This window comes from Cibotium barometz, chromosome 18 (assembly GCF_041138505.1).
Source record: "Cibotium barometz isolate CiBa-2024 chromosome 18, ASM4113850v1, whole genome shotgun sequence".
Lineage (NCBI taxonomy): Eukaryota > Viridiplantae > Streptophyta > Polypodiopsida > Cyatheales > Cibotiaceae > Cibotium > Cibotium barometz.
This window is the reverse complement of record NC_141063.1, coordinates 45,398,622-45,425,429: the sequence shown is the minus strand read 5'-3', so window position 1 is coordinate 45,425,429 and position 26,808 is coordinate 45,398,622.

Here is a 26,808-nt window from a genome sequence, read left to right as displayed (position 1 = left end):
GGATTATGGTCCAATTAAGGTTCCTATGGGCCAATAGGATTAATCCAAGTGTTGGGATGAGATAAATCCAAAGAATAAAAGAAAATACCCAAAAATAAGTAAATGCTCACATAAGATGAAGAGTTGATTGAGTACAAGGTTTATTAGCTAAAAATTAAGAGATATTACTAAAAAAATGATATATTTTGGAGAAATGATAAATTTTTGACACCTTGGTAAGGAGAGGGAGACCTTTGAGTTAGGCGTCTCCTTCACATGTGTGGGAAGGTTTTTTAATTCAAAACAATTGTGATATTTTTATCTCTCCTCTCTCCTGGATCAAGCTGAATCAAAAAGAGACCCAAACTGGTATAAATCTTGTCCAAATTTAGTCAAACTGAAGGTGCAAAATTCTAGAACCCAATTGGACTCAGTTGGTGGCATCCCTCACCTATAAATAGACCCTCATTCTTTTGTATTCTCATCTATGAGCTATACCATGCCAGTATTACCAGTATTACATTAAAATAATCATATTTTTCATTATCCCTTAAAAATCCTCTACTTTTGGAGAGATCGGAGCTTCTCTCTCTTTTCAATAACTCTTGGAGCTTTCTTCTCAACTCACTAAACCAATTGATTTGTTGGGGGCTTCACTTCTAGATAAAGAAGCAAGCCAAACCTAGAGGTAAGAAGTAATTTCATGGTTTTTGTTAATATTCTCAAATGATTTCACTTCTCAACCCATCTCAAGCTTAAGAAGTTTCTAATTAGTTGTTTTTAATGCAAATCAAGCTTTCTCTAAGAACTTTAATGATTAATCACAAAAAAGTTAATCTTTATGCTTATTTAGAATGCTTTTTATGTACATCTCTCTCTCCCAAAAGAATAGTCATTCTTATGGCTAGTTCTTTAGAAAAAGAATGCTTCTCATTGATAAATTCTTCATTCAAAACCAAACTCTAAGCTTGTTAAGCTAGAGGTTAAGAAAATAGTATTTTTATGCTTTTATGTTAATAAAATTATGGTAAATTTATTATTTAATTCCATAATTTGGATTTAAGTTTACGAATAGTTCTTCTATCATAATTGTATTACAAATTCTTATTATTTTCTAGAAAAATTAAAAATTATTTGTAATAGCAGCGAAGCTTTGGCAAAAATTTTAGAAATTAATACATATCTTATTTCTATGCATAATGCTAAAAGAGGACTTCCTACCATATTTTAGGATGAGACATCCTATGCTAAAAGAATGATTTTCATCATATTCATCCGAAACTACTTTTTAGTATTTATGCATAAATAATTAATTAAAGAAAAGAGAAATTTTTTGTAAATTTTTTTTAATACAAAAAGAGGAATTTCCATGATAATGGAGATCCATGTAATTAAATGGGATAAGAGAAATTTTGGTATATTAAAATAATGGATATTTTATTTAATTTTAAGAGGAATTTTAGATAAATTTATTTTATGCATGAGAAATTTCCATGACATTTGAAATTCAATCATTTAAATTGTAAAAGTGGAGTTCTTTGCATATTTAAAATAACGGATATTTTTTTAATTTAAAGAGAAATTTTAGATAAATTTATGCATGAGAAATTTTTAAATGATAAAAGAGGAATTCCCATGACATTTGGAATTCAATCATTTAAATGGTAAAAGTGAAATTCTTGGCATATTTGAAATAATGGATATTTTTATTTTAATTAAAGAAAAGAGAAATTTTAGATAAATTTATTTTATGATAAAAGAGGAATTCCCATGACATTCGGAGTTCAATCATTAAATGAGAAAAAGAGAAATTTTAAGCATATTTTAAAAAAAATATTTGTATTTAGTTAAAAGAAGAATTTTTTTGGTATTTAAGTAGAGAAAGATCTGAATTAAATTTTGGTGACAAAAAAGAGAAATTTTTACCATAATTCCACCTAGAGAATTAGGGTTGATAAATTAAATTGGTAGAAAGAATATCTTTAGATATTTTATGTGGATAAATCACCAATTTGATATTTACCCAAAATTATATTAAATGGAAGAAGAATTTTTATAAAAATCCGATATTGTCATATAAAACCATTTCTTAATCTATTATGGTTAAGAAGGAATGAAATTCATAAAGTTGGAATTTTCTTACGGTTAGAAGTTCTATATATGTTTATCTAAAGAAAATCCTTGGAATTAAAGTTAGAATTAAAACCGAATAATTTTAGTTAAACCACGACTGTGAGAGGGATGGCCAGTTAACTACTTGTCCATCTCTCTATCTGAATCAAGCAAAAACCCGGTGACCAATTCCAGTTCTTAATAAACAAAGAATAGACTACTGTTGAATTAACCTAGTTTTCCCTTGACCGAAATCACCAAGAATCTAGTTGGACATTCAGTCAAATGATGGGTAGATTACCCTGATGGGAGATCAATAATTCTCATTAAGAAAATATGGATTAAGGAAAAAAAGGGTTTTGTGGAACCAATCTCAAACTGGGAATTTTACTTGCATCGAAACCTCTGTTTTCTTTTAAAGGACTGTTTTACACTAGAATGCTGGAGGAAGCATTTGGTATGTGTTTAACTAAGAAGAGGCTCATTTTGCAATAGCTGGCGGGGAGTCGTCGAGGGATATTGCTCGTGGAAAAGCCTGCCAAGTCTTGGTATGGTTAAAATGGTGCGCTTCCGGTACGATGGGCGAGGACCGATGAAGCGGTCCCTGAGTGAAGTTCTAGGACACCTAAGTAGGATCCTAGAGGGTTCTGACCAAGTGATGCACGGGCTCGCGGTTGCAAGGACACCCATGCGTACGTCAAGGAAGATATAGATGAACCGAAAGAATGACTTTTATGAATGGAATTTTGATATATTGGATCTCATTTGTTGACCAGTTGGTCTCAATGAAGAGTTCGGATGATATATTTTGTAAAACAATGGACTCAATATTTTGGAGGATTATGATCAGTAATACTATGTTTTCATTGTTGAAGGATTGTTTTAAAGACAGCCGAATCTGTTATAATGACAATTTCATATGGGGTGTGTAAGTGGTATGAGGACCTTGAATTTTTCTTGAAACACCGGCTAGGGGGCCTCGGAACTCTTTTCCTCGGTACCCGGGCAAAACATAACCAAATGTTTATAAAGGAATCCCACCAATACAGTGGTTGGGCAGTTGGCTATGGGTAGTTGGCTAACCCATGGGTCTGTTGGGGTTAGGCTGGATTGGGGGATTCCTGCAATACAAATAGTTACAATTAAGTTACGTTAGTTAGATTAAGTCCTAGGAAGACCCTTGTTCTATGGGAGGGAATCAGTGGGCTGTGCCTCATTAAAGGAGGAAAAAAGCGGTGATTCTATGGACCAAGTGCAAGTCTCTTCTTTGATCTGACCATGTGACTTTTGGGTTCGGTCAGATCAGTTTATTTAGTTAAGACTTTGACTCGTTAAATAAATTCTCCCGTTAGATGATTTTCCTGGTGGAATCGCCCGTGCCTTCCAGGCGAGGAAAGTTTTTTCGGGTTCGGTTTCGGAGGAACCGCCGGGCTAGTCTCTTGTCTGAATATCCGTAGGCCAAGCCTCGAGTGTGGATCCCTACCCTGCCATGCGAGAGGCCGACGTTGCTTCCACCACCAGCGTCCTAGGAGGGGGCATCGCGGAGGGGGTGGGGGTCTCACAGTCTATCACTTCTACCTCTCCTACCCTATCCTCCTCAAGATCAAGCAAGGGTATGTCTACTGTTTTCCTTCATTTTGTATGCAAACAAGCTTTCCATTCAAGATTTCTTGTGAGTATTTCTCTTCTCTTTCTTCTCTTTTAAGTTTTTCTTTTCTTCTTTTTTCCTTCTCATTGAAGCTTGACCCTAACCCCATCTTCTACATAGAAACCCTAATAAAGAGGTTTGATGGAGAGCTCTCCATCAAAGCTCTCTATTATGTTTTCTATTTAGAAGCTAGGGTTAGTGTTAAGATATAATGAGAAGGGAAAAAGAAAGATTCAATTAGTTAGGAAAAAATATTTCATTAAGATCAGGGTTTTGTATATGCTTTCTATTAGGGTTAAAATTAGGATAACTAATACTTTTTTTCTTTTTTTTGGTTTGATTTTATAGGTTATCCACACAAACAAGCCCCATAAGGTAACAGATCTCTCCCTTTTATGCTTCCTCTCTTATGCTTTTACATGTTATAAAGTTTGTAAGTTTTAAGATTTGTTATTTTTTCTCCCCTACATGGATAGCATAGCTCCTCTCTAGAGGTGGCCATATGCCTTAGCCTCATGTATGAGACTAGTGCGTAAAGCTTATGCATTAGCCTTATGCATAAGCCTCATACATAAGGGTAGTGCATAAACCTCATGCATAAGACGTATGCATTACCAAATGTATAAGCCTTATGCATGAGGCTTATACATAAGGCTTATGCATGAGACTTTTGCGTAAAGCCTCATGTATAAAGCTTATGCATTAGCGATAAGCCTCTATGCATAGCCTTATACATAAGCTTATGCATGAGGCTTATGTATTAGCCATATACATAAGCATCATGTATAAAGCCATATACATAAGCCATGTATAAAGCCATATGCACAAGTGTTATGTATAAAGCTTATGCATATGGCTAATACATAAGCCGGATACATAAGCTTTATGCATGAAGTTTTATGCATGAGCCTCACACATAACCCACATACATGAGACTTATGTATAAGCGATGAATGTTTAGCCTCATGCAAGCTATGAATGCTATGCATGAGCCTTATGCATTAGGCAAGTGCTACCTAGGCATGCACGTAGCCACCGAAATGCACCGGAAGCTCCCATTACATGCCAACTACTACAGATGCATTCCGGTAGCTACCTAAGCATTCCGGGTAGCTTCCTATGCATGGTGGTAACAACCTATGCATGTCGGTAGCAACCAACGCATGTCAATAGCTTCCTATGCATGCAATTAGCAACCAACGCATGCCGGTAGCTACCTACAGATGCTAATAACTTCCAATGCATGCTGGTAGCAACCAATCCATGCCGGTAGCTTCCTACACATGGATTGGTTGCTACCGGCATGCGTAGGAAGCTACCGGCATGTATTGGTTGTTGCTACTGGCATGCATAGGAAGCTATGCATGCCGGTAGCAACCCACGCATGTTGGTAGCTTCCTACGCATGCCGGTAGCAACCTACACATGATGCTGGTAGCAACCTACACATGATGCTGGTAGCAACCAATGCATGCTGGTAGCTTCTTATGCATGCCAGTAGAGCAGCCAATGCATAGGAAGCTATCGGCATACGTTGGTTGCTACCGGCATGCAGCATCGAAAGCTACCGGCATGCGTAGGTTGCTATACCGGCATGCGTAGGTTGCTTCCTATGCATGTCGGTAGAAATCTACCCATGCTGGTAGCTTCCTATGCATGCCGGTAGCAACCAACACATAGGAAGCTATACCGGCATACGTTGGTTGCTACAGGTATGCATTGGAAGCTATTATCAGCATGCATAGGTTGCTATTGCCAGGCATAGATAGCTTCCTACACATGCCAGTAGCAACCTACACATGCCGATAGCTTCCTATGCATGCCGGTAGCAACCTATGCATGCTGCTAGCTTCCAACGCATGTCGGTAGCAAATGCATATGAAGCTACTCCAACGCATGCCGGTAGCAACCAACGGATGCATGTAGTAGCTTCATATGCGTAGGTTGCTACCGACATGCGTAGGAAGCTACCGGCATGCGTAGGAAGCTACCGGCATGCGTTGGTTGCTACCGGCATGGGTAGGGTGCAACCTACCCATGCCAAACCAACGCATGCCGATAGCACCCTACCCGGTAGGAACCAAAGCATGCCGGTAGCTTCCTATGCATGCCGGTAGCAAACAACCAACGCATGCCGGTAGCTTCCTATGCATGCCGGTAGCTTCCTATGCATGCCGGTAGCAAACAACCAACGCATGCCGGTAGCTTCCTATGCATGCCGGTAGCTTCCTATGCATGCCAGTAGAAAAGCAACCAATGCATAGGAAGCTACCGGCATGTGTAGGTTGATACTGACATGCGTAGGTTGCTACCGGCATGCAAGCATCGGAATCTACCGGCATGCGTAGGAACGGCATGCATAGGAAGCTACCGGCATGCGTTGGTAGCACCCTACACATGCCTGTATCTTTCTACACATGCCGGTAGCTCCCTACGAATGCATAGGAAGCTACCGACATGCATTGGTTAATATCGGCATGCGTCGATAGCACCTACACATGCCTGTATCTTCCTACACATGCCGGTAGCTCCCTACGAATGCCGGTAGCTCCCTATGAATGCCGGTAGCAACCAACGCATGCCAGTAGCTTCCTATGCATAAGAGTTTTAAGTATTTATGCTTTTTCTTGGATAGATGGCAAATAACTTGAGACGTGATGTTACACGTGAAGGAGAAGGAGTCATCGATATCCCGACAATATTTGTAAGTATATATTAGCCTCACATTGTATCGTATCTTTTAATTAAAGAAGGTTATCTTAAATAACAACTTTCTTAAATGTTCGCTTGTTTGTACAACTGTAGCTTTGAAGTACTACTGCCCCCTATGCAAGAGGAATATGATTTTGCATTACAACGGGGTTTGCAAGCTCTATTTGATAGGGTGCAAGATGAAGGATGGATTGTTATTACTGGAGGAGATGCTTGGCAAGCATGGCAAGTAAGTACATTCCTAAACCTTAAACCTCTTTGTTTTGGCAAAACTGATTCTCACTTGTGTTAGTTTTATTATGTTTTAGGATCATATAACTCGAAACGGTGGTGCAAAAGTAGCTACTAATAGCAATGGAAATGTGAGAAGCGAAGGGGCTAGAGCCACAAGGAACAATACCAATCACACAGCATGAGATCTAGATAGCCCCTAGCTCCATAGGTTTTTATTACGCTTTATCTTATATATGAGTTTTTTAGAAACATACACTAATGTAATCTGTAAAGTATTATAATTAAATTTTGACATTCCTAAAACCATGGTTTGCAAATGTGTTTTGTTTTTGGTATTTGTAAGTTTTACATTACACTTGAGGTGTGCAGGTGTAAAAACCTCCCCTTCTGATCTTATAATTATTCCTTTTTCTGAAATAAAAGAAAGATCCTGTTTTACCTATTTTGGCCTAGAGAGAGAATGTCTAGAGAGAGGTAATTCAAAATTGAGATATTTTTGGATATAAAAATCCTCCTAGTGCCTAAAATGGTTTCCCCTAAAACAGATATTCAAAAAGAAATTTTCAATGTGCAATTGGAATAAATTGAATTTAGGTAAAAAGGACCTTAGCCTAAGGGTCCAGATTTTCTAAAATTTTTGAATTAAGGTTCCTATGGACCAATTAGATTAGTCCAAATGTAGGGAGGAGATAAATTGAAGAATAAAAGGAAATCCCCCAAAAATGAGTAAATACTCACATAAGATGAAGAGTTGACCTAAGGACAAGGTTATTAGTTAAAAAAGAAGAGATATTTAGAAGAAATGATGCATTTTTGACACCTCAGTGTGGGGGAATTTCCCTCATGAAGGAGGCACCTATTTTACATGTGTGGTTGAGTTTTAAACTTACAAATAATGAGATATTTTCATCTCTCCTCTCTTGCTTCAACTAGATCCAAAAAGTAAGCTAAACTGACCTAAAAATGGTAAAAAATTGACCAAACTGATCTGGAAAATTCTAGAATCAGTTTGCTTGGTTAGAGGCTCACTTTTTCCTATAAATGAAGCCTCCCCCTTTGTAAATGGTTAATAGTGTTTTATGCACTGTTACTCTACTCCTCTCTAGAGCCAAAAAACAGTGAATTTATTGATAGTTATTGACCATTTCCTCTTAAAAAGAATTGGTGGCCACTCTTGTTGCAAAGAAGAGTAGATCCCTCAAACCATCAAGCCAAAGGAAAGCTCACAAAAATTCATGTAAGCTAGAAATCCATTTAATGGTTTTCTAATTTTTGTTTTCTTTAAAATGAAAATGATGCTATCCCTTGTTGGAAAGGCTTTCCCTCTCTCTTCATTCTTGAATGCAGCCTTTCTTTATCCTAGATGTGTAATCAAATTGTTAGAATTAAACTTTTCATATTCTTTCTCTTTAAAAAGTGGAATTTGATTAGTTTAGAATGCTTTAAACCATTTGGGATAATTTCTAAGTAACTTGAGAATGAAAAATTTTGAAAAATGGTCACCCATACAAAGGAGGTTATGGCAAAATTTTCTTAAATTTTGTGAAGTAAGTTTTATCTTTAATTATTCAAAAAGAGTAATCCCCACCGCTTGTGTATTCTAAAAGTGTTATTTTTATTCTATGCATAGAAAAATGTATATTAAAAATATTTTTATAATAAAAGTATTATTTTTATTAGACGTAATTTCTATGCATAGAAAGATGCATATTGGGAATATTTTGATTATAAAAGTGTTACTTTCATCAAAATTGATTTTTATGCATAAATAGATGCATAAAAGATTTTTTTAATTATAAAAGTGTTACTTTCATTAAAATTGAATTTATGCATAAATAGATGCATAAAAGAATTTTTTTTTAATAAAAGCATTACTTTCATCAAATTTTGATTTTTTGCATAGAAAGATGCATAAAGAAATTTATTTTTATTTCAAAAGAGTTATACTCATTAATTTTGATTTTATCCATATAGAAAGATGCATAAAGAAATTTATTTTTATTTCAAAAGAGTTATGCTCATCAATTTTGATTTTATGCATAGAAAGATGCATAAAGAAAATTATTTTTATTTCAAAAGAGTTATACTCATCAATTCTGATTTTATGCATAGAAAGATGCATAAAGAAAATTATTTTTATTTCAAAAGAGTTATGCTCATCAATTTTGATTTTATGCATAGAAAGCAGCATAAATATTTTTTTTATTTCAAAAGAGTTATTCTCATTAATTTTGAATTTATGCATAGAAAGATGCATAAAGAATTTTTTCAAAATTTTTAAAAGTGTTATTCTCCTTAAAATTGAATTTATGCCCATAAATAGATGCATAAACGGATTTTTATAAAAGTGTTATTTCCCACTGAAGTTGTTCTTATGCATAAATAGATGCGTAAAGAATCTTTATATCAAAAATAAGAATTCTCTTACATTCTATAAATAGATGTGATAAGATGTGATATGAATCAGATAGATGAGAATGAATAGAGAATGGATGTGATGAGAATAGAAGTGATGAGAATGAAAGGTAAATAGATGTGATGAGATGGGATGTGAATCAGATAGATGGGAATGAATGGATGGATGGGTGTGATGAGAATAGAAGTGTGACGTGAATGGATGTATGGATGATGTGGATTGATGTGTGGGTAATGTGGATTGACATGTGGATTGATGTGGATGGTGAGTGGATAATGTGGATTGATGTGGATGGATGTATAGATGATGTGGATTGATGTGTGGGTAATGTGGATTGATGTGTGGATCGATATGGATGGATGAGTGGATAATGTGGATTGATGTGGATGATGTAGATGGATGTATGGATGATATGGATTGATGTGTGGGTAATGGATAATGTGGATTGATGTGGATGATGTGGATGGATGTATGGATGATATAGATTGATGTGGATGGATGTATGGATGATATAGATTGATGTGTGGGTAATGTGGATTGACATGAATGGATGTATGGATGATGTGGATTGATGTGTGGGTAATATGGATTGACATGTGGATTGATGTGGATGGATGAGTGGATAATGTGGATTGATGTGGATGGATGTATGGATGATATGGATTGATGTGTGGAAATGTGGATTGACATGAATAGATGTATGGATGATGTGGATGAATGTGTGGGTAATGTGTATTGATGTGAATAGATGTATGGATGATGTGAATTGGTGTGGATGATGTGGATTGATGTGTGGATGATGCGATTAGATGTGATTTGATGTAGGAATCGATGAAAAAAAAATGTGGAAAGATGAGAAAAGGAAGCATTTTGATCGTCTTGTGAATGAGGTCATGGAGACCTATCTGTTAAAGTTGCAACTGCTGAGACCAATAGTCAACGGAGGACATCTCGCATAGCAAGGTCGGCCGAGGTCTTGACTAGCCTCGGATTGATTTAAATGGTGAGCTTCCGGTAGAGTGGATGAGGGACCAAGGAAGCGGCCTATGAGTGAAGCGCTAGGTGACCTGTGAAGGATCCTAGAGGGTGGTGACCATATGGTGCTCGGGCTTTGGGTCACCGAAGATGCCCAAACACCATATTAGATAATTTGGGAAAAATCCCATTCCCATTTGCAAAATGGGATCATGGTGAACTTGTCAAAAAGTTCGTCAAAACCCCCTCATGTGACATATCATTGGAAAGATCTTGAAGAGTAGACTCTAAATCTATGATCTCCGACAAATTTGGAGTTGGTATGTTCAAGATATGTTCAAAACTATATGGAGTAATTGATTGCCAAAACATGAGATTTTTTCCAAATTACCTAATATGGACTTCCCACACGTACGTCGGGGAAGATATTGGAACTGTTGAGATTCAAGCTCGATGTCAGTGTGAGCCAGCTATGCTATGTGCTGGCATGTTAGGTAGGAACATGTGTGAGACATAAATGACCACGTGTTCAGCTGGTCATAGTGTGTGGACATTAGCTAGGGTTAGATGTGTGTGGACACAACTCATAGTGTTGTGTGTATTATGGATTATTGCATTATGATTTGTGTGAGAGTGGAGATGGCTTCCCTCTATGGTTAGGGTTTGCAATATACATTAGGGTTTTCTCCTGTGTGTGTGTCTCCTCCCCCTCTACCGTTCTTTTAACATGGTATCAGAGCCTTGTGCTGTTTATTAGGGTTTATGAGTGAGTGAGTGAAGTGAGTGAAGAGGGAGAAGAAGCTGTGAAGAGAAGCTGTGAAGCTTGCCATTGGAGCTGTGAAGCTTGGAGCACACCAACTACTATCAGATCTGAGAGCTTGGCCTACCGGGTAAGGTCTTCTAAACATCCTTGAGCGGATTGCAAGTGATACAGGCAAAAACAAAGCAAGTTAGAGCAAATCAAAGTAAAGCAAAATTCTGGTTTTTGGAAGCTTTCCATTAAAGCTTGGAAACACTGATGTATGGTGGAAATTCATGCAAATCTGGCAAAATACACATGTATTTGTCAAGGAGGGATGTATTGGCAACCCCTATGCAAGCCTTGAACAAATTTTGGAGCAATTTACATGCATTTGATTGAGTGAAAAACTCTGGTTTTTGAGCTCTCACAAAACAGAGAAAAGGAGGTGAAAAATTGAAGCATTTGGAGCGTGTTTTTGGCAAAAATCCAACCATTGACTGGTTGCACACATACCTAAGTGTGTTGGGGAGTTGTATACCTCATCAATTGTCACTTCAAACCTTCCCAAATCCCTCAAATGCAGGCGGCACAGCCAGCACAGAGAAAACAGGGCAGTTTGTGTTCATTTTGAAGCGAGGAGATCAAATTCTCATTGGTTGCTTGTTATATTTCACAATTGCTTTAGCAATTGGTTGCTACACACATTGGAGAAGAGGGCTACAAGGTTGGTTTGATCAATTATGCCTAATTGAGCTGGGAATGAGCTGATTAAATAGGCTGTCCTCGTTTGCAGAGAAATAGAGCAATTTTAATTGAGCAATTAATCTTTGGTCTTAAACAATTGGACAAATTACTCTTACATGGAGTTGATGGACACTATTGCTAAGCTAATGAATGCATGGTTGCTCAATTTGGACAAATATTGAAGAAATTAGAGCCATTTTACTACTGGTTTTTTTGGTTTTTCCCAAAACAGAGAAAGGGGTTTTCAAAAATTGATATGTACACATGTCAGATGGTGTTGATACTCTACATTGAGGTTGTTTAGGTGTCAATGCAAGTTGCCCATACTTGATTGCACCACTACATTGTGATTTGGAGCCTTGGAAGGTGCATCAAAACAGGGTATCTTGGACTGCGTGAGTCAGTTCATCTTGGATGCATACAGGTTGATTTTCTACATCAAATTTGAAGATTTGTGGTTATTTTGGAGTATCTGGAACACTCATTGGAGTGTTGTTGAGCTGAGGAAGGCTAGGTTACAGATTTGGATGAGTGCGGAAGGTGCACATTAAGCAAACATGTTGGATAATCTAGTACAAATTGTTGGTGAAAAGCTGGATAGGAAGAACTTCCAGGCATGGAAGTACAGGATAAAACGTTTCTTGAAAGGGAAAGGATTTTAGAATCTCATTACAGGTGCTGAGCCAGAGCCAGAGCTACCTTGACAACCTACACAGCAGCAGCTTGTTGCTCATAAGCAATGGTCAGAGAGAGCATTCAAAGTGCTGCATTATCTGTCTATATGTGTTTCTAATGCTATGCTCATACACATACAGGATGCTGAGAATCCCAAAGATGCATGGGATACTTTGGTAAAGATGTTTGATACAGATACGAGTGCTCGCAAGTCTCAGTTGCGACAGCAGATACATAATGTGAAAAGGAATAAAAGGAGCATACATGATTATGTGCAAGAAATCAAGAAGTTTGCAGATGCATTGGCCACAATAAATGCCCCCATGCCTGATGATGATTTGGTGGATATTACCTTGCGTGGTCTTGGTAAGGAATACAAATCTTTTGATACATCTATCTTAGTGAGGAGTACAGGTTTACCGGACTTTGATGAGTTGGTTTCACTCTTGCTGGTTGAGGAAATCAAACTCAGTGATTCATTTCTGGATGCATCTACTAGCCATGATGATAATGGCAGAAATCAGGCCTTTTATTCTCAGAGAGATTTTAGAGGCAGGGGGAGATTTGCATCACGTGGACGTGGTGGTAATGGTCGTGGATGGCAGGACAGGTCACCACAGCAAAATTTTCAGCCTTCATATGGTGCTCGAGGTGGTCGTGGATATGCACCTCAGCGAGGCAGAGGTAACCCCCATGGTAGAGGACATTGGCAAGGCCAACCAAATTCTATGCAAGATGTGGAATGCCATTATTGTGGCAAATATGGTCATATGGTGAGAGATTGTTTCCGCAAACAGAATGATTTGAGAGGGGGTAGAGCACAACGTGGTGGTCATTATGGTGGAAATTATGCACAACATGGTGGAAACTATGCATCAAGCAGTAATGATGGCACTGCAAATAATTTGTTTGCCATGAAGCATGTTGTGGGTTCAATGATGACAAATGCTGAGAATGATGACACATGGTATATGGACTCTGGGGCATCAAACCATATGACATGTCATGGTGAATGGTTTGAGCATATGAAGCCTATGGATGTGAAAGGCTATGTGGAAACAGGTGATGATACCCAGCATGTCATTACACATGTTGGAAGTGTACCATTGGTTATGCACAATGGTCAGACAAAGTCTATGTCAGATGTATTGTATCTGCCTTCTATCACAAAGAGCTTGGCCTCAGTTGGTCAAATGGTGGAACAGGGATTACAGGTTCGTTTCAACGAGCATGGTTGCTTCGTTGAGGACTTCAAACATGGATGTAGAGTCATTGCTAAAGGCAAGAAAGAAGGCAAATTGTTTAAGCTAGATGCTGGAATTCCTGAGCTAAAATCAGCCATGTTCTCCAAAAGCAGGAATGTGGTACAGGACATTGATATGTGGCATAAGAGGATTGGACATGTCAATACAGAGATTAAAGAACATGCAAACAAGAGGCATTGTCAGTGGATTGCCTAGATTCAAATATGATGGGAATATGCATGTTTGTGAAGCCTGTCAGTTTGGAAAGCAGGCAAGGTTGAGGTTTCCTAGAGAAGGAAATATGAGTAGCAGGCCACTTAAGATCGTACATAGTGATGTATGGGGTCTTGCACAAAACCCATCTATCAAAGGCAGTTTATACTATGTGACATTCATAGATGATTTCAGCAGGATGACATGGATATACTTTCTCAGGGAGAAGAGTGAAGTATTGGAAAAGTTCATGGATTTCAAAGCTTTTGCAGAAAAGCAATATGGGTGTTGGATTAAATGTTTGAGGACAGATGGAGGTGGTGAATACACCTCAAAAGCTTTTGAGCATTTCTTGAGGAAGCATGGAATAAGAAGACAATTGACTTGCAGGTATACACCTCAGTAGAATGGTGTGGCTGAGAGAAAGAATAGAGTCATATGTGAAGTGGCTAGGGCGATGCTCAATGAAAAGAGCATGCCAGATTACGATTGGGAAGAAGCATGTGCTACTGCAGTATATATATTGAACAAAACACCTACAGCAGCCATTCATGGAAGCACGCCAGAGATGCGGCTTACAGGTTATAGGCCAGACATTGGACACCTCAAAGTTTTTGGATGCATAGCTTATGTACATGTGCCTGATGAAAGGAGGAGGAAGGTGGATCCTAAGGCAGAGAAATGTGTATTTGTTGGATATGCACAGGATCGAAAGGCATACAAATGTTATAATCCACAAACTAGACAAGTGGTCATCTCACGAGATGTGGTGTTTGATGAGCTTGCTAGTTGGTACAAAGCAAAAGATGAGGGTGTCATTGAGTCACTTGAGGCTGATGTGCCTGTGAACTTGCCACAAGCAAGTTCTAGTTCTACTACTATGTCTGGGCCAGTAGCAGAAGCTGAGAGTAGTACTGTACGTCCATGGTCAGGACGTTTGAGGCATGAGAGTGTGAGCACTAGGAGTAGTACTGTACGTCCATGGTCAGGACGTTTGAGGCATGAAAGAAGAAAGTCGAAGGAATTGGAATCACAGGTTATGAGTCATCTAGTTCAGAGAGTTTGGATGAGGAGCTTGGCATACCTGTTTTACGCACACCTGGTGCTAGACAGGATAGATATGTGCCACCACATGCTAGAGTTACAGGTGTACAGAGTGACCCGCATGCATTGCGGAGATTCCAGAGAGTCAGATATCCAGTTGACAGATTGACATATCGAGATTTTGCTATGCACTATGCATATATGACATCTATGGTGAAGCATGTGGAACCTACATGCTATACAGAGGCTATTGGAGAGCATGTATGGGAGAAAGCAATGGATGTTGAGATGGACGCATTGGTCCATAATGATACATGGGATTTGGTTGCACTACCAAAGGACAAAAATGTTATTGGTGGATGTAAATGGGTTTACAAAGTGAAGTGCAAATCTGATGGTTCTATTGAGAGACATAAAGCAAGATTGGTAGCTAAGGGTTATGCACAAACCCAAGGTTTGGACTATGATGAAACCTTTAGTCCAGTGGCTAAGATGGGCACAGTGAGAGCAGTCATTGCTATGGCTGCAGCTAATGGTTGGGAAATGCATCAGATGGATGTCAAAAATGCATTTCTAAATGGAGATCTACAAGAGGAAGTGTATATGGCACAGCCAGAAGGGTATGTACACCCAAGATATCCCACTTACGTATGCAGATTGAAAAAGGCATTGTATGGTCTGAAGCAAGCACCTCGTGCTTGGAATGATAAGATGAGCAGATATCTTATCTCACTTGGTTTTCAGATTTCTACAGCAGATTCTTCACTCTATGTGAAGAAGACAGAGCATGGGATTGTTTTACTCGTTATCTATGTGGATGATTTGATTATTACAGGTGATCATGGTGCAGATGTGATGCATGTCAAGAAAGCATTGAGTAGGCAATTTGACATGAAAGACCTTGGTGAGTTGAGATACTTTCTTGGAATTGAAGTGGTCAAAGATCATGCAGGTACATGGTTAGTATAGTGCCAATATGCATTGGATATGTTGGCAAAATATGGCATGACAGGGTGTAAGCATATGAGTACACCTTTGGAGCAAAATGTGAAGTTGCGGGCTGATTATGGTGATGAGCTTGATGATCCATCTATGTACAGAAAGATGGTTGGTAGTCTCATATACATGACTATTACACGCCCGGATTTGAGTTATGCTCTGGGGCTAGTAAGCCAGTTTATGCAGAGCCCCAGAAAACCACATTTGGATGCAGTGAGACGCATCATGAGATATGTGAAGACCACTGCACATTATGGTCTACTTTATGAGAGTGGTAAAAGCTTGGACATACATGGCTACACATATGCTGATTGGGCAGGTAGCGCATATGACAGGAGGTCTACTAGTGGATATGCTTTTACACTTGGAAGTGCCGTGGTGAGTTGGAGTAGCAAGAAGCAACCTACAGTTGCTTTATCCAGTACAGAGGCTGAATACAGAGGTGCAGCCATTGCTACTTGTGAGGCAGTATGGTTAAAGGGTCTCTTGGCAGATTTATGTGAGCCTATTGATGGCAAAGTTGTCATTCATTGTGACAACATGAGCAGTATACAGTTGGCCAAGAATCCAGTGTTTCATGCGAGGACCAAACACATAGAGGTCCATTATCACTTTGTCAGAGAAAAGGTGTTGGATGGTACAGTTGATCTTCAGTATGTGAAGACTGATGAGCAGGTGGCTGATATCTTCTTAAAGCCACTTAGCAGGGAGAAGTTTGAGTACTTCTTGACTATGTTGGGAGTACATGGGATGAGCTTGAGGGGGAGTGTTGAGAGTCTTGATATCCCAAGCTCATCTACATCTTCATCGGCAGTACATCATGAGCTTGAGAGGGGCTGTTGAGATTCAAGCTCAATGTCAGTGTGAGCCAGCTATGCTATGTGCTGGCATGTTAGGTAGGAACATGTGTGAGACATAAATGACCACGTGTCTAGCTGGTCATAGTGTGTGGACATTAGCTACGGTTAGATGTGTGTGGACACAACTCATAGTGTTGTGTGTATTATGGATTATTGCATTATGCTTTGTGTGAGAGTGGAGATGGCTTCCCTCTATGGTTAGGGTTTGCAATATACATTAGGGTTTGCTCCTGTGTGTGTGTCTCCTCCCCCTCTACCATTCTTTCAACAGGAACAAGGAGTAAGAGTTGTTTTCTGAATTCAGGCATGGACCTAGTTGGTTGACCTTGCTGGTCCTCAACGGATGAGTCCATGGCTCTTTTATATGGATCCGTTGGTTGATCATGTTGATGTTCAATAGAGATTCCATTTTGATATGTGAATATATTGCCGGTTACTATGAGCTAGGAACTATTGAAAAGACCCCTGACAGGTGGTGAGCGTTCTGGTTGCCAATGATGCCATAGGTACACCGATGAAGGAATGATTGGAAATAAGGATTCAACCAAAGATTTAGAGGATTGTGATCAGTGACACTATGGTTTCATTAAATGATTATTTTAAAGACTGTGGAATCTGTGAAAAAGGTAATTTCATATTGGGTGTGTAAGTGGTGTGACTAGTTTTAAGTTTGCATGAATATCCGGCTAGGGGGCCCTGGGAACTCTTTTCCTCCCTGGTACTCGGGACAAAACCTAACCAAATTCTAATTGGATCCCATCACTACAATGATTGGGTGGTTGGCTAACCCACGGGACTGGATGGGGTTGGGCTGGACTGATCGATCCCTAAATTGAAACTCAATTCATTAGGAACTCAATGGAGTCTTCTTGGGCCCTTTTATTTGGCAGTTTAAGGGAGTCAAACCTTTTCTCTTAAGAAGAAACGTTTTCTAATTTAAAGCTTCAAAACGGCTACTTTATTCGAATTTTAATTTTGGGAAAAAAATGGAATTTAAAATCTAGCAGATAAAACCATATCATGTAACATATCTATGGAAAGCTCTTGATGCGTAGATCACGGATCTGTAATCTCCGCTCAAATCGGAGCTTGTATGTAGAAGTTATGGAGGTCCGAAAATTGTAAAATTCCCCCCCCCCCCCCTTTTTGGGGGAAAAGTGCACCCTTTGACCACTCTTACACCTCTCTTAATCACCAATGGTTTTTGCTTACATGGCGGGCTCCTATTTGTCAAAAAGTTAAAGGTTTCCATAACCTCATGGCAAATTAAAGGGCCCAAAAAGACTCCATTGAGTTTCTAATGCTGTTATGTTACGATAGATGAAGTAAATCCCGGACAAAAATTATTCTATGGAAAAGAATCAACGGCTGTGCCCCTCAATGAGGAAAAAAACGTTGGTCTCTATGATCCAAGTGCAATCTTTTCCCTGATCTGACTTGGGACTTACGGGTTTGGTCAGATTAGTTCAGTTAGTTAAGGCTTTTGACTACATTAGAGAAAAGTTATCCTGGAGGAATCGACCATGCTTTCTGGGCAAGGAAAGTTTTTTCAAGTTCGGTTTTGAAAGAACCAATGGATTAGTCTCTTGTCCGGATATCCGTGGGCGAGGCCCCGAGTGTGAGACCCTACCCCGCGCAAGAAGTACTACTTCCGCTACTAGAACCCCTGAATTCATTGCGCCATGGGGATAGGGACCTCACAGCTGGTATCAGAGAAAATTGGCTAATGAGGATCAACCGAGAAGCCAAAAATGTCAAAAATTTATGAAGAAGCAGTAAAAGGTTATAACTGTGTGAAAAAAATCATACAAATTGATATTGAAACTGAAATTCGTAAATTGGTAATTGGGTCTTCAGATGGAAGTACCGCAATTGTATACAATCCCTAACTTGCTTGAGGCCTAGACATGATGGTATTTACCTTATAGTTCCAAGGACCGTGACTACCCATATATACTGAGGGTATAACTACAGCTCTTTACTGGCAATATATACGAGTAAATCTAAGACTTGAAATTATAAGCATTAATACTATCCAGAATGATGAATTCGAATGTGGTTGATATGATTTTAAATTCTGGTTGAGAACTGATGAGTTGATTTGAATTCTGATTAAAAAATGAAGATTCCTTAATTTTGGTTGAACTGTAATAAACTAAGCAAAACCACAATGAGGATGAATGGGACGAGTCCCTGTGATGATGTTCGTAGCTGGAATGACGTTAATGACTTCAGCAAATCACTATGAGATTAGTGGATTGTGCTGGCAGATTGATGTTGTTAACACTTGACCTAGTGGATCAAGTTAAGGGATGTCAAATTAAAAATTTGTATAATTAAAAATTTCCATGAAGGACTGTTCACATAGAAAATTCGATCTAATGGACAATTATTGTGATAAGGATTTGAATGATACGATCTGAGTGAGTTATTATCTGATGATGAGTTTTGTATAAGGGATCTTTATCCCATGATTCTGTTGGGCTCACCAGACTATAAGGAACCCCAGAATCAGTTGGATCTTAAGGAAAAGACCTCCTCTAATTTTGCGAGATGAGGACATCTCACGTTTTTTAAGTGAGGTAGGATGTAAGATTCCTCCCTCCGGCTTTTGAGGTGTGCAGGTGTAAAAACCTCCCCTTCTGATCTTATAATTATTCCCCTCTCTGAAATAAAAGAAAGATCTTGTTCTACCCTGTTTTGGCCTAGAGAGAAAAAATGTCTCAATTGGAATAAATTGAAATCAGGTAAAAAGGACCTTAGCCTGAGGGTCCAGATTTTTTGAAATTTTAGAATTAAGGTTCCTATGGACCAAATAGATTAATCCAAATGTAGGGAGGAGATAAATTAAAGAATAAAAGGAAATCCCCCCAAGAATGAGTAAATACTCACATAAGATGAAGAGTTGACTAAGGACAAGGTTATTAGTTAAAAAAGAAGAGATATTTAGAAGAAATGATGCATTTTTGACACCTCAGTGTGGGGGAATTTTCCTCATGAAGGAGGCACCTATTTCACATGTGTGGTTGAGTTTTAAACTCACAAATAATGAGATATTTTCATCTCTCCTCTCACCTGCTTCAACTAGATCCAAAAAGTAAGCTAAACTGACCTAAAAATGGTCAAAAATTGACCAAACTGATCTGGAAAATTCTAGAATCAGTTTGCTTGGTTAGAGGCTCACTTTTTCCTATAAATAAAGCCTCCCCCTTTGTAAATGGTTAATAGTGTTTTATGCACTGTTACTCTACTCCTCCCTAGAGCCAAAAACATTAAATTTATTGATAATCCATTAGTTTTTGACAATTTCCTCTTCAAAAGAATTGGTGTCCACTCTTGTTGCAAACAAGAGTAGATCCCTCAAACCATCAAGCCAGAGGAAAGCTCACAAAAATTCGAGTAGGCTAGAAATCCTACTTTTTCTTTATTCCATTTAATGATTTTCTAATTTTTGTTTTCTTTAAAATGAAAAATGTTGCTACGCCTTGTTGGAAAGGCTTTCCCCCTCTCTTCATTCTTGAATTCAGCCTTTCTTTATCCTAGATGTGTAATCAAATTGTTAGAATTAAACTTTTCATATTGTTTCTTTTTAAAAAGTGAAATTTGATTAGGGAATGCTTTAAACCATTTGGGATAATTTCTAAGTAACTTGAGAATGAAAAAAAAATAAAAAATGGTCAGCCAGGAGGTTATGGCAAAATTTTCTTAAATTTTGTGAAGTAAAGTTTATCCTTTTTTATTCAAAAAGAGTAATCCCCACCTCTTGTGTATTCTAAAAGTGTTATTTTTATTCTATGCATAGAAAAATGCATATTAGAAATATTTTTATAATAAAAGTGTTATATTAATTTCTATGCATAGAAAGATGCATATTGGGAATATTTTAATTATAAAAGTGTTACTTTCATCAAAATTGATTTTTATGCATAAATAGATGCATTAAAGAAGTTTTTTATTATAAAAGTGTTACTTTCATTAAAATTAAATTTATGCAAAAATAAATGCATAAAAGAACTTTTTATTATTATAAAAGCATTACTTTCATCATATTTTGATTTTATGCGTAGAAAGATGCATAAATAAATTTATTATTATTTCAAAAGAGTTATCCTCATCAATTTTGATTTTATGCATAGAAAGATGCATAAAGAAAATTATTTTTATTTCAAAAGAGTTATCCTCATCAATTTTGATTTTATGCATAGCAAGATGCATATAGAAATTTATTTTTATTTCAAAAGAGTTATCCTCATCAATTTTGATTTTATGCATAGAAAGATGCATAAATAAATTTATTTTTATTTCAAAAGAGTTATCCTCATTAATTTTGATTTTATGCATAGAAAGATGCATAAAGAACTTTATTTTTATTTCAAAAGAGTTATTCTCTTTAATTTTGCTTTTATGCATAGAAAAATGCATAAAGAAATTTATTTTTATTTCGAAAGTGTTATTCTCCTTATAATTGAGTTTATGCATAAACAGATTTTTATAAAAGTGATATTTTCCACTGAAGTTGTTCTTATGCATAAATAGATGCGTAAAGAATCTCTATATCAAAAATAAGAATTCTCTTACATTTTATAAATAGATGTGATAAGATGTGATATGAATCAGATAGTAAGAATGAATAGAGGATGCATGTGATGAGAATAGAAGTGATGAGAATGAAAGGTAAATAGATGTGATGAGATGGGATGCGAATCAGAAAGATGGGAATAAATGGATGGATGGATGTGATGAGAATAGAAGTGATGAGAATGAAAGGTAAATAGATGTGATGATATGTGATGAGAATGAAAGGTAAATAGATGTGATGATATGTGATGCGAATCAAGTAGATGGGAATGAATGGATGGATGGATGTGATGAGAATGAAAGGTAAATAGATGTGATGAGATGGGATGTGAATCAAATAGATGAGAATGGATGGATGGATGTGATAAGAATGAGAGGTAAATAGATGTGATGAGATGGGATGCAAATCAAATAGATGAGAATGAATGGATGGATGGATGTGATGAGAATAGAAGTGATGAGAATGAGAGGTAAATAGATGTGGTTATATGTGATGCGAATCAGATAGATGGAAATGAATGGATGGATGGATGCGATGAGAATAGGAGTGACGAGAATGTGAGGTGAATAGATGTGATGAGATGTAATGCAAATCAGATAGATGGAAAAGAATGGATGATATGGATTAACGTGTGGGTAATGTGGATTGACGTGAATGGATGTATGGATGGTGTGGATTGATGTGTGGGTAATGTGGATTGACGTGTGGATTGATGTGGATGGATAAGTGGATAATGTGGATTGATGTGGATGGATGTATGGATGATGTGGATTGATGTGTGGGTAATGTGGATTGATGTGTGGATCGATGTGGATGAATGAGTGGATGATGTGGATTGATGTGGATGGTGTGGATGGATGTATGGATGATATGGATTAATGTGGGGGTAATGTGGATTGAGGTGAATGGATGTATGGATGATGTGGATTGATGTGTGGGTAATGTGGATTGATGTGGATGGATGAGTGGATAATGTGGATTGATGTAGATCATGTGGATGGATGTGTGGATGATATGGATTCATGTGTGGGTAATGTGGATTGACATGAATAGATGTATGGATGATGTGGATTGATGTGTGGATAATGTGGATTGATGTGGATAGATGTATGGATGATGTGAATTGGTGTGGATGATGTGGATGAGCGTATGGATGATGTGGATTGATGTGTGGATGATGCGATTGGATGTGATTTGATGTGGGAATGATATGATGTGATAGGGATCGATGAAAAAAAAATGGAAAGATGAGAAAAGATGGGGACTAATGTGAAAGGATGTGGAGTGATGAGAAAAGATGGAAATATTGTTGGAACTGTATTTGTATGTGAAATCTATTTTTTAATATCTGTTTTATGTCAAGAATGCTGGGAAAGCGTTTTGACCGTCTTGTGAATGAGGTCATGGAGACCTATCTATTAAAGTTACAATTGTTGACGAAGAGTCAACGGAGGACATCTTGTGTAGCAAGGTTGGCCGAGGTCTTGACCAGCCTCGGTTTGATTTAAATGGTGAGCTTCCGGTGGTACAGTGGATGAGGGACCAAGGAAGCGGCCTATGAGTGAAGCGCTAGGTGACCCGCAAAGGATCCTAGAGGGTGCTGACCATACGATGCTCGGGCTCTGGGTCGTTGAAGATACCCACACGTACGTCAGGGGGGAGATATTTGAACAAGGAGTAAGAGTTGTTTTTTGAATTCGGGCATGGACCTGGTTGGTTGACCCTTGCTGGTCCTAAACGGATGAGTCCATGGCTCTTTTATATGGATCCGTTGGTTGATCTTGCTGATCTTCAATGGAGATTCTATTTTGATATGTGAATATATTGCCAGTTACTATGAGCTAGGAACTATCGAAAAGGCCCCTGAGTGAATAGGTGGTGAGCGTTCTAGTTGCCAATGATGCCATAGGTACACCGATGAAGGAATGATTGGAAATAAGAATTCAACCGGAGATTTAGAGGATTATGATCAGTGACATTTTGGTTTCATTAAATGATTGTTTTAAAGAGTGTTGAATCTCTGAAAAAGGCAATTTTATATTGGGTGTGTAAGTGGTGTGACTAGTTTTAAGTTTGCATGAATATCCGGCTAGGGGGCATGGGAGCTCTTTTTCCTGGTACCCGGGACAAAGCCTAACCAAATTCTTAATTGGGTCCCATCACTACAGTGGTTGGGCGGTTGGCCAACCCACGGGATTAGATGGGGTTAGGCTGGACTGATGGATCCTTAATTTGAGACTCAATTCTGTTATGGTACGATAGATGAAGTAAATCTCGAACAAAAATTGTTCTACTACCTCTCAATGAGGAAAAAAGCGTTGGTTTCTATGATCCAAGTGCAATCTTTTCCCTGATCTAACTTGGGACTTTGACTTGGGACTTACGGGTTTGGTCAGATCAGTTCAGTTAGTTAAGGCTTTTGACTACGTTAGAGAAAAGTTATCCTGGAGGAATCCCCCGTGCTTTCCGGGCAAGGGAAGTTTTTTCGAGATTGGTTTTCGAAGAACCGATAGATAAGTCTCTTGTCCGGATATCCGTGGGCGAGGCCGCGAGTGTGACCCTGCCCCGCGCAAGAAGTACTACTTCTGCTGCTAGAACCCCTGAATTAGTTGCACGGTGGATAGCTGGTATTAGAGCGAATTGGCTAATGAGGACTAACCGAGAAGCCAAAAATGTCAAAAATTTATGAAGAAGCAGTAAAAGGTTGTAATTGTGTGAAAAAACTCATACAAATTGATATTCAAACTGAAATTCGTAAATTGGTAATTGGGTCTTCAGATGGAAGTACCGCAATTGTATGGAATCCCTGACTTGCTTGAGGCCTTGACATGATGGTATTTACCTTATAGTTCTAAGGACCGTGACTACCCGTATATACCGAGGGTATAACTGCATCTCTTTATTGGCAATATATACGAGTAAATCTAAGACTTGAAATTATAAGCATTAATACTATCTAGATGATGAATTCGAATGTGGTTGATATGATTTTAAATTCTGGTTGAGAACTGATGAGTTGATTTGGATTCTAATTAAAAAATGAAGATTCCTGAATTTTGGTTGAAATGTAATAAACTAAGCAAAACCACAATGAGGATGAATGGGACGAGTCCCTATGATGATGTTCGTAGCTGGAATGACGTTAATGACTTCAGCAAATCACTATGAGATTAGTGGATTGTGCTGGCAGATTGATGTTGTTAACACTTGACCTAGTGGATCAAGTTAAGGGATGTCAAATTAAAAATCTATATAATTGAAAATTTCCATGAAGGACTGTTCAGATAGAAAATTCGATCTAATGGACCATTATTGTGACAAGGATTTGAATGATACGATCTGAGTGAGTTATTATCTGATGATGAGTTTTATATAAGGGATCTTTATCCCAGGATTTTGTTGGGTTCACCAGACTATAAGGAACCCCAGAATCAATTGGATCTTAAGGAAAAGAGTTATCCTCTAATTTTGCGAGATGAGGACATCTCCAGTTTTTTAAGTGGAGAAGGATGTAAGATTCCTCCCTCCAGCTTTTGAGGTGTGCAAGTGTAAAAACCTCCCCTTCTGATCTTATAATTATTCCCCTCTCTGAAATAAAACAAAGTTCCTATTTGACCCTGTTTTGGTCTAGAGAGAGAAAATGTCTAGAGAGAGGTAATTCAAAATTGAGATATTTTTGGATATAAAAATCCTCCTAGTGTCTAAAATGGTTTCCCCTGAAACAGATATTCAAAAAGAAATTTCCAATGTGCAATTGGAGTAAATTGAGATAAGGTAAAAAGGACCTTAGCCTAAGGGTCCAGATTTTTTGAAATTTTTGAATTAAGGTTCCTATGGACCAAATAGATTAATCCAAATGTAGGGAGGAGATAAATTGAAGAATAAAAGGAAATCCCCCAAAAATGAGTAAATACTCACATAAGATGAAGAGTTGACTAAGGACAAGGTTATTAGTTAAAAAAGAAGAGATATTTAGAAGAAATGCTGCATTTTTGACACCTCAGTGTGGGGGAATTCCCCTCATGAAGGAGGCACCTATTTCACATGTGTGGTTGAGTTTTAAACTCACAAATAATGAGATATTTTCATCTCTCCTCTCTCCTTCTTCAACTAGATCCAAAAAGTAAGCTAAACTGACCTAAAAATGGTCAAAAATTGACCAAACTGATCTGGAAAATTCTAGAATCAATTTGCTTGGTTAGAGGCTCACTTTGTCCTATAAATGAATTCTCTCCCTTTGTAAATGGTTAATAGTGTTTTATGCATTGTTACTCTACTCCTCCCTAGAGCCAAAAACAGTGAATTTATTGATAATTCATTAGTTTTTGACCATTTCCTCTTCAAAAGAATTGGTGGCCACTCTTGTTGCAAACAAGAGTAGATCCCTCAAACCATCAAGCCAAAGGAAAGCTCACAAAAATTCATGTAAGCTAGAAATCCTACTTTTTCTTTATTCCATTTAATGGTTTTCTAATTTTTGTTTTCTTTAAAATGAAAAATAATGCTATGCCTTGTTGGAAAGGCTTTCCCCCTCTCTTCATTCTTGAATTCAGCATTTCTTTATCCTAGATGTGTAATCAAATTGTTAGAATAACTTTTCATATTGTTTCTCTTCAAAAAGTGGAATTTGATTAGTTTGGAATGCTTCAAACCATTTGGGATAATTTCTAAGTAACTTGAGAATTAAAAAATTTAAAAAATGGTCAGCCATACAAAGGAGGTTATGGTAAATTTTTCTTAAATTTTGTGAAGTAAGTTTTATCTTTAATTATTCAAAAAGAGTAATCTCCACCGCTTGTGTATTCTAAAAGTGTTATTTTTATTCTATGCATAGAAAAATACATATTAGAAATATTTTTATAATAAAAGTGTTATTTTCATTAGAATTAATTTCTATGCGTAGAAAGATGCATATTGGGAATATTTTGATTATAAAAGTGTTACTTTCATCAAAATTAAATTTTTTGCATAAATAGATCCAAAGAGTTATTCTCATTAATTTTGATTTTATGCATAGAAAAATGCATAAAGAAATTTATTTTTATTTCAAAAGTGTTATTCTCCTTAAAATTAAATTTATGCATAAACGGATTTTTATGAAAGTGTTATTTCCCATTGAAGTTCTTATGCATAAATAGATGCGTAAAGAGTCTTTATATCAAAAATAGGAATTCTCTTACATTCTATAAATAGACGTGATATGAATCAGATAGATGAGAAATAGGAATTCTCTTACATTCTATAAATAGACGTGATATGAATCAGATAGATGAGAAATAGAGGATTGATGTGATGAGAATAGAAGTGATGAGAATGAAAGGTAAATAGATGTGATGAGATGTGATGTGATGGATGTGATGAGAATAGAAGTGATGAGAATAGAAGTGATGAGAATGAAAGGTAAATAGATGTGATGAGATGGGATGCGAATCAGATAGATGGGAATGAATGGATGGATGGATGTGATGAGAATAGAAGTGATGAGAATGAAAGGTAAATAGATGTGATGATATGTGATGCGAATCAGATAGATGGGAATGAATGGATGGATGGATGAGAATAGATGTGATGCGAATCAGATAGATGGGAATGAATGGATGGATGTGATGAGAATAGAAGTGATGAGAATGAGA